At 36.8% G+C, this 9,531-nt stretch overlaps 1 long non-coding RNA gene across 1 annotated transcript; it reads left to right on the top strand.

The window, feature by feature from the left end:
- The first annotated feature begins 1,211 nt into the window (after positions 1-1,211).
- On the top strand, positions 1,212-6,617 carry LOC145271117 (uncharacterized). Its single transcript, XR_013865698.1, has 3 exons — positions 1,212-4,069; positions 5,140-5,224; positions 6,281-6,617. It is a non-coding gene; the product is annotated as an uncharacterized LOC145271117 (long non-coding RNA).
- Positions 6,618-9,531: the final 2,914 nt, after the last annotated feature.

Here is a 9,531-nt window from a genome sequence, read left to right as displayed (position 1 = left end):
AATCCAAAAATGACGAAAAATCAATGAGTAGAAAGTTATTTATAGTTCTAAGCAATTAAAAAAAAATTGGGTAAAATTGCGTTTTTCGGTGCAAGTCTATAAATGATCCACAAGTAATCTTTTTTACTATAAAAATCTGAAAAAAAATCTTTATAATGTACGTACTTGTCACTGCATGAAGATGTCATATTCCAAAAATCACGTAAATCGATCAAGTATTTTTTTAATTTAAGAAAATCAAATATTATGCAACATTTTATCGAAGAAAAACTTCACTCCATCTTGTTTTTGAATGATACACTGCTAGCGACACCTATTGGGAATGTTTGGAATATAAGATCAGCAAGGGGCAGACAATCGACTTTCCACACTATAGAAAAAAAAAACTTGGAAAATTAAGACATTTATAAGTTTTTGAGGATGTTGAAAATGAAAATAACGTTTAAAATTCCAGCAAACGAGTAGTTTCCAAGATATGAAGAAATGTTAGTTTAAAGAAAGTGAGGGATCACTTTTCTATAATAATTTAACGTATAATGATCACTCACTTTATGGCCACCACTAGTAAATGTAAAGCCCTGAATATGATAATGATTTCTGTTTCTTTTGTTTCGACAGTATTTGTCTAGTCATGGAAGAAGCAAAAGTTTTAGTGTTGGCACGATGGCCAGAGATCTGCAGTCGTCATATGGGTAAGCGAAAATCAAACTTGAATTTTTTTTAATTTTTTTACCATACCAGCGTATTAGATTCATCCTTTTTTTAATTTTTTTTACATAGGAGTCACCACTTATCAAGGTCCAGAGGCCACTCGAGGATAAGGGTTAAAGAGTGCACATTATCAGAATCATAGTAATCGTCAGTAGTGGAGATTTGTTAAATTTGTTAACTTAAGTGGAACGGCTCATCAAGAACTTGTTTGCATTAGACTTGAAGATGGCCATAAATGATGACTCCCAAGTTAAAAAAACAAAAAAAAAACAAAGGAGGGGTGGGGGTGAATCTGTTACGCTGGTATGGTCATGTGGAATGTGTTCCAAGACCTTAGTGTTTTTCCTTTTTGAAAACTACCTCCGCAATTTCCGGGACTATACTCTTGTGGGAACAAGATGTTTTTTTTGATTGGAATTGTTTCATTGTACCATTGATTGGTTTGGCGTCTCAAATTATCTCTTGCAAAAAAAAAAAAATGCTTATTTTTGCTTGGTTGATTATCTCCCTTATGTAAAATTGTTCATGAACTCCTTTAGCGCCTCCTTTTAGGTGACGAGCTGCATGCCTAATCATTGAAGACGTCGCTTTAACATGACAGAAATTTAAGATTGAGATGTTGGCAAAGAATGCGTTTAGTCCTCTCCAATTGCAAAAACTTAGACACCAGGGTCGGAAAATGGGATTGAGAAGTCAGTGCTCCCGAAGAGGGGCACTCTGATCTGCAAAAAGAGTCTGGACAGCCCTGTCGGGATTCTCCGGTAAGAGCGCCTCGGTGATTAGCAATAAACCAGCCGTTTCTCAAAGAGAGAAGGCAAAGCTTGGAAGGGTGGACCTCCTAGAACTGCACAGAACTAAACTTCTACTGCAAAATCGTATCCGGAACCGTATCATTACAGGAATGGTCTAATCTCTGTTGGTTTTGGGGGCCCAGCATAAATCAGTTTAATATGGAGGCAATTCAGACCCTCTCTCAAAAAGGAGGGGCAGGGAGGCACTCTGGAGTAGGTAACTGCTGGGAAGACGGCCGAACAAAGACGTACTCTATTTTCATCGAAGCCTGACGTCATATGTCAGTAAAAATAGGTAAGATAGAAGGGGTCCATTTAATCATGGCCGCATATCTGAAATTGAAAATTGTGAACCTGTGTTGCTGTCGTTATTATTGGCTCACAAGGAGCCTTCACATAGTTTCTCCTTGAAAACAGCCTGCGCTGTTCCCTGAAAGCTGAGTGACAACATGTCAGCACTCTCCATCTCTTTTGATAAGATTTGCAAATAAATTTGCATTATCCCAACAGCTGCTTACCATCGATTTCTCGTTGGCAGCGGCTATTGGTCTTCACTGGAATTTGAGTAGCTTTAAGCCTCCTCAAGGTTCCAATCAACAGAAACCAGATCATTACAGGAATGGTATGATCTCTGTTAATTCTGGGGGCACAGGATAAACATCCCTAGCCGAGGTAAGGTGGAACATGGTCAGCAAGATGCGACAGAGATATTCTTGTTAAAGATTTCCAGCTTCTGCCGATCAGCCTCATTGACCCTCATGCGTCTTTCAAACTTTTCTATTCAAAGTCAATCTTTGCTATTCGCACAGATCACCCGCTAGTCGTTGTTAAAACCTTAGTTTCCGCTAAATCAGCCACGGTCATTGTCTCGCTACCATAGACGAAAATCAGCCAGATGACAGGTAATTTGTCGTTATGATTTTTCCGACGTTTATTGTTTTGATTCTAATATTTGTGGCCAAGCGAAATCGTAAAATGCAAAGTACCTAATTTATTTTTATTTATACATTTAATTTTTTTCAGAGATTATAACAGGAAAAAAAGGACTGCATTCTTGAAAAGTGTCGAAAGAGGTTAGTGGTACATTTCCATTTTCTTTTTCTATCAGGATACGAATTGCATTTTTTGTAAATCATTAAATTTTTTTTATTTTCATCAGGATACGAATTGCACGCACTTTTTGTAATTTGAGGTGTGTGTTGAGCAAAAAAAAAAAATAAAAAGTGGTGGTAGGTAGGCAGGCTTGAACCCGTGACGCGAAGGCGAAAAAGAAAGTCGAGGTGTGTGTAAGGGTGTTAATTGAGCCAAAAAAAAAAAATTGATATCAACCTAGAAATTTCTACGACTCAGCGCGGTACCTAAAGCACCTAACCTTCCGGTGATCTGGCAAGAACCGATGTGTCAACGTGATCTGTACACACGTGTATTTTTGTGAGAATATACTTTATTTCCTTATAATATATACTAATCCTTATTTAAGAAGCTCAGTGTAATTCCAAAAGGACATAATGTAAACATGTTATAAGGTATTTACAGCTTCTTTTCCAATTTTCGGATTTTTTTTCATGGATGAATTGTTGCTATTTCTTCTGATGAGTTAAGGGCAAAATAGATTCACTGATTGATATAATAATTAAGTGATTGATTTTGTGTTACGAAACACATACTCTCAAGAATTGCATAAGTCAACTTTTTCTTTTTTTTTTTTTTTTTTTTTTTTACAAGGTGGTCACCACTTATCAAGGCCCGGAAGCCACTCAGAGATAAGGGTTATTGCATGTACAGTACGTTAGTGTTGGAGATCTGATAAAGTGTCTTACTTAAGGGGGCAGTTCATCAGGAATTTGTTAACATTGGACTTGTAGACATCCAGGTTGTAGTCAGGTGGGAAACAGGCAACCGGAACAGAGTTCCACAGGTGTGCACTTCTAAGAAAGAAGCCTTGTTTATGGAATCTACGTTTTGATTTTGGCACAGATAAAGAGTGGGGCAAATTTTTGACAGTGGTTTCAGCTAGACGGGTGAGGGAGGGGGACCAAAGATTGGAGCTCAGACAAGCACCTGCCATGGTAGTAACGATAACACAAAGACAGGCTCGCAAGAAAGAGAAAAGGGCATCACCCAGTAGGCCACGGAGCCTATTTTGTACTCTGTCAAGGCAGGATAGGCTGTTTTTAGCAGCTCGTGCCCATGAAACTTTTGCTGTCCTGTTTATTATTTAATCGTTTACTTTACTAATCGTTTTCTTGTTACGAGTACTTTTACGGGTCTGTGTGTTTATCACCGTTCTTCCATATACGGGCGTGGGTGTGTCTGCATGCTCTTGCGTGCAGTTCACTGTTATATGTGTGTGTGTGTGTGTGTGTCAACATTTTTTAGCTTTTCTATTTATCTACCACTTACCTAACTTTATGAATATAGAATTATCTACTTTTTTAAATTTGTTTTGAATTCTATTGCGTAGCCTACGAAATCATTTGTAAGGATGAACCATCTTCGGAAGAGGCGGATGATTTTACGAGTCAGTTGGAAAAGAAGCACATTGCTAGTAAGAAGAGTGGTTTCCGGTAAGTATTACTGGTTATTGATTGATTATTACTGATTATTGATTATTTTAATAAAATAACTCTTTAACACTAGCGGGACCTGTAGAAATTCCACAGGGGACTGCTTCATATCTAATATATTGATGTTGGCATTCTGTAGATGTTCAGCGTGAATGGAGACGCCCTGATATTATTGTAGCTCTTTTGTTAAAACTGCAAAAGTGTTTATACATCGGGATTAGTGGCGCCAACTAGTTAAAAGTACTCTTTTGGCAAGCATGCATATAAAGAGCACTTTTTTTTTTAGTTGGTGCAATTACCCCTGGATTTGGTGCAATTACTCCGAAGTACGGTATGTAAATAACAAAGCGCTGTTTGCAATCTGTTTACATTGGACTTGCAATTTGTCATTTTGCAGAGGGAGGCAACTCTCGTTTACTAAGAGATTCGTTTACGTTTTCATTAAATTTTTGAGCGAGCAGCTATGGAACGTCGCAGACTGAGACACCAACGAGCGGCGACCACTCATCATCCAAACTCAAATCCTGTCTTCCCGTGCTCTATCTGTGTAAAGCAGTGTAGACGACGCATCGGGCTTCACAGTCATCAACGGAGACATAGAGTCAATTTTAAAAAAAAAATGGAGACATCGTCATCCACATGGATGGTTGGTTGTTTTTGTTTTACGGCATATCAACGTTTTTCAGGTTATTTAATGCCGAATCTAGTTATTTTGAGGAACGATTATTTAATGGAGTATATTTGTTTTTTAAGTCGGATTCTATTTAACTCATAGTTAGGACCCTAACAGGGTCAGAGTGGACCTGGGAGCAATGGCAATTAAAGGGTGGTTCCACACTCCCCAAGGCCCGCAAGGTGGGGGCCTCACCATCAGATATAGTTTTAGGTCATATCCAGGACCCCAGATGGATGGACTATCATAACTAACTAGCTAGCTTGTCCAATCAAATAACGACACTTTGTTACTGCAATACGATCAGGGGAAAAAAAACGTTATCTAAATATCTATCCAGTTATGTGTGAACTTGAAATTCTGATCTGATGTTTGGTTTTCCGTCTTCCTTCTCCAGATACAGTGAGGATTGCATCGATGCCGAAAGCGACACAACGGAGAAAAGCTTTTCCTCTGACAACGCTGATTACGTCATGTACAAGGTATTCACATTTTAACATCGACATTTCTTTTTGCGTTAACATTTCTTTATTGACTACGTGTATGTCTATGCAGTAGAACCTCGGGATACGGTGGCCCTAGGATACGTTGTTTTTTAGTTTACGATGTGGAATACAATGTTTTTCAAGCCCCTAGTTACGGTATTTGCCCCGCCTTACAGTGTTATTTATAATGTTATTTGATTATATACATGTGTATTATATATTGTACTGTATTTTGTGTTGTAATTTTTGATATGTACTTTTTTTTAGCCTCCACCATACGGCGATTTCACCTTACGATTCCAACCCGCGAACAGATTAATGCCATATTCTGGGGTTCTACTATATATATATATACATATATATATATATATATATATATATATATATATATATACACACACACACAGACATACATACATACATGTTGCCAGCATTGTATAATTGAAGAAACATATTTTCACATATATATATTACTAGCAAAAGTACCCGTCGTTGACTGGGTTCAAAAACAGCCTACAGAAAATGGACTCTGATTTATGAAAGTATGATAGGTTATCAAAAGGAAGGGTTGTAATGAGATAGCTTCGAATTTGGGGGTATCAAAACCAAAGCAAAATATGATGAAAGTAAACATAAAATAGATAAACCCCATAATTTGTTATACCATACCTGTTCACACTGAAACACTTATCACAATATTCTGTGGATCTATATTAAAAAACCTTGTTAAACTTTGTGACATATTTCCATTCTATGGAGGTCAAGCGCAAACGAACACCCCATAATTTTATTATACCATATTTCTTCAAACTGAAACATAATTATCAAAGTATACTTACGCAGATAGATATGAAAAGTCTTTATTAAAGTTTGTGCCTATTTCCATTCTATGGAGGCGAGGCGCGAACGCAGACCCTACAATTTTATTATACCATCCCTATTTAAGTTAAAACATACTTATCAAAGTATTATTATGTACATCTATATCAAAAACACTTGTAAACGTTTTTTTTTTACTTTGTAAATTTTTTATTTCCATACTTTGTGGACCAGGCGCGTATGCAGACCCCACAATTTTAATGAATCATCATTATGCCAGATCAAACATACCCATTCCTGTGTCTCGATACATCATTATATGTGATCAGTTTTCTATAATAGTCAACCATATAGGAGCCTATTCGTGACCAGACACAACACAGACGTTCAGGTTTATATTATATTATATATATATATGGAAATTTCTCCTTTTATATATACCAATCCTTTAATTTATGAAGCTCAATGTAATTACAGAGCATATAACAAATAAATGACAAAAGTCTATATTCCAAATTTTAAGATGTTCACCATCTTACCATTTATTAATGCTTTATTCTGGAGTTCTACTCTATATATATATACGTATATGTATGTCTGTGAATATATATATATATATATATATATAAATTATTTACTATAATAATTTTTTCCTGAGTTTTTATTTTTAATTTAAAATTTTTTTTTTATTTCTCATTTGCTATTCCTAACGTTTTCGTATTTTCCGCAGGACACAAACGCAATGAACAACTTCATGACCTCCATCTACCAGAATAACAAAAAGACGGAAAAATCCAGCAACGTCATGGAAGTACCAAATGAAACAAACGTTTCAAAACCGACATTACCAACCTCCACGCCTTGCAAGCGGGTTTCGTCTCCGGCCCCATCTCCGACCCTGTCGGTCCCTTCTGCTCTCACTGGCATGTCTAGTTCCTCGAAGACACCATCCCATCCACCCAGCCCTCATCACAAACCGTCTCTCACCCCTTTGTCCACACCAGTCGCCTCTTCCACTCCTTACATAATGAACCACTCTCCCATACATATGGCTTCTAACAACAAAAAATCCAATACTAATCGTTCTTATTTGGCAGATGATGTAAATTTGACCAAAAACAAAATGGTGGATGGAAATCGACTGAAAGCTTACGATTCCAAAAGGTTCTCAGCTCATGATGTAACCCCAACTCAACCGAATGAGAGGAGAAAGAATGCGACATCAGAAGTTGTCTCTGCCGTGAAGGCGTCCAAGGTTGGTATAATGTTCGGATTTCTATTACTTTGATCTTATAGTTTCGTATACATTCATGTCATGATTGTTGAGTTCCTTTGACCTCATCCCCCTACCGTCGATATCTCACTAATCGTAATTTTGCACGTGTCGCTTTCATGCAAATTATTATGATTGATAAGTATTGAAAATATTTGAGGATTTTGCTTCTGTTTCTGAATTTTTGAGATGAGGATTTGTTTTTAATATTATTTGGATTCTTTGGACTGCTGTTCTCATCTTGAATGTTATGGTTTATATAATCTCTAACCTTCACGTATGTCTTGTCGGATTCTGTAATCTTTTTGTCGAACCCTGGGAATCTTTCTATCGAACTCTGGGAATCTTTCTGTCAAACTCTGGGAATCTTTTTGTCAAACTCTGGGAATCTATCTGTTTAACACTACATTCAGATTCAAGTTTCTTAACAACAGCATCAGTGACAGTTGTTGCTGGTATGTATCGGACGACTTTTAGAAATTAACTTTGAAAATAACCTATCTCTGGCCAGGTCTTAATTTATCCATCTTTCTTAATTGATCCGTTTGCACTTAATGATCACAACTTGGATTTTTTTAAAATTTTGCACAAACATTAGTCATGGTAAAAGTAAATTTTTCACTTGTGAAAGGGGGACCCCACATGCTCAGCTTGTTAATTCTTATCCTTCAGGTTAGAGACAAGTGGTGAACTCCAATTAAAAACAAAGCCACTAATACTGCTTATTTATTTTTTTAGGATGCAGATATTCCATCATCAAAAAGACCGAGATTGTCAGAACGTTCACGGCAAGAACAACCAGATAAAAATACACAAAGCAAAGGTAGGTTTTAAGATTAACTCTTAATAAAACTCTTTAGAGTAACTTTCAATTTGCATCTTAAAACGGTACACTTATATCCAGTCTATTGCTAAGGTCGTTGAACAAATGATTGGATCATTTTATCGCTCCAGAAAGCACCCAACTCCAGATACAAGCCTATATCTAAAATTTCAAGTGTGTAGACCCCAAATTGTCGAAGGAGTTTGGTAGGGTTGTCAACAGTCAAATTGTTGAACTTTGACCCCCTTAACAGCTTAATTTCTGGCCCAAAACCAATCACATAGATTTTCCCAAATCTCAGTACCCTGTATATCAAATTTCGAGTCTGTAGACTAAAAATTGACAGAGTTATTGCGTAGGGAAATGTACACAGACACGTTCACTTTTATAGATATATAGATTTGGCTTGTGTAAATTACATGATAAAATATTTGCTCTACTAATAAGAATTTTAGTATTGAACACTATCGGAAATATCTCTACTTTATTATTGAGTTTTAATTTATGTTATTTTTGTCTTTTTTTAGAGTTTGGATTTCAGATTTCAAGTACAACTTTTGCTGATGTTGGAGGTAATGAACAGTGTTTATTGGTACGTAATTATTTTACTTATTTCCATCTTTGTAGCTGCTTATATATATATCTGACTTTTTCTCCTTTGATCTTGAGCAAATGGTACAATGGGGAAAGCGGTGGCTGGTTACTTTTAATACATCTAAAACCAAACTTCTATCTTTACATCATCAACACTCTGATCCCTATCTGGCATCAATTGAAATGAATGGCTCTCGTCTTGGGGAGGCTCCATGTTTTAACAAACTTCTAGGCTTGACCTTTACTCCTGATCTGAAATGGAACACATGCATCAAATCCATTGCCAAGGCCACTGGAAAAATGGTAGGATCCTTCTACCGCTCTAGTAGATATCTCACTCCTGATGCAATTCTCTACCTATATAAAAGCCAGGTACGGCCAACGATGGAGTATTATTGCAACATCTTTTTTTTTTTTTCTTTTTTTCTTTTTTTTTTTTTATTCAATTTTCACTCCAAACAAGGCACAGTGCCACTTTGAAGCAGGGGGCTACTATTAGGGACTTAATTAGCTGGGTCATTATGAAGGGAGAAGAGTAGAAAGATGTTTGTTAACATTACACTTGAACTTCTGCATATCATTGCAGTTGGAAAAGCAGAATCCCGGAAGGGAGTTCCAAAGACCAGCAGTTCTGGGGAAGAAACTATTGGAGTAAAAGGCTTTCTTGCACCTAGGGATCTCTACTGTAAAGGGATGAGACTTAGTAGCTTGTCGGGTTTGTCGGGGGTAGTTACGTCGGGGAGGTACAAGTGTTTGCAGTTCGTCAGAGCATTCACCATTAAAGTATTTGTAGAA

Source organism: Euprymna scolopes, chromosome 46 (assembly GCF_053919585.1).
Source record: "Euprymna scolopes isolate OS-2025 chromosome 46, ASM5391958v1, whole genome shotgun sequence".
Lineage (NCBI taxonomy): Eukaryota > Metazoa > Mollusca > Cephalopoda > Sepiida > Sepiolidae > Euprymna > Euprymna scolopes.
This window is presented reverse-complemented; position numbering and strand designations above follow the sequence as displayed.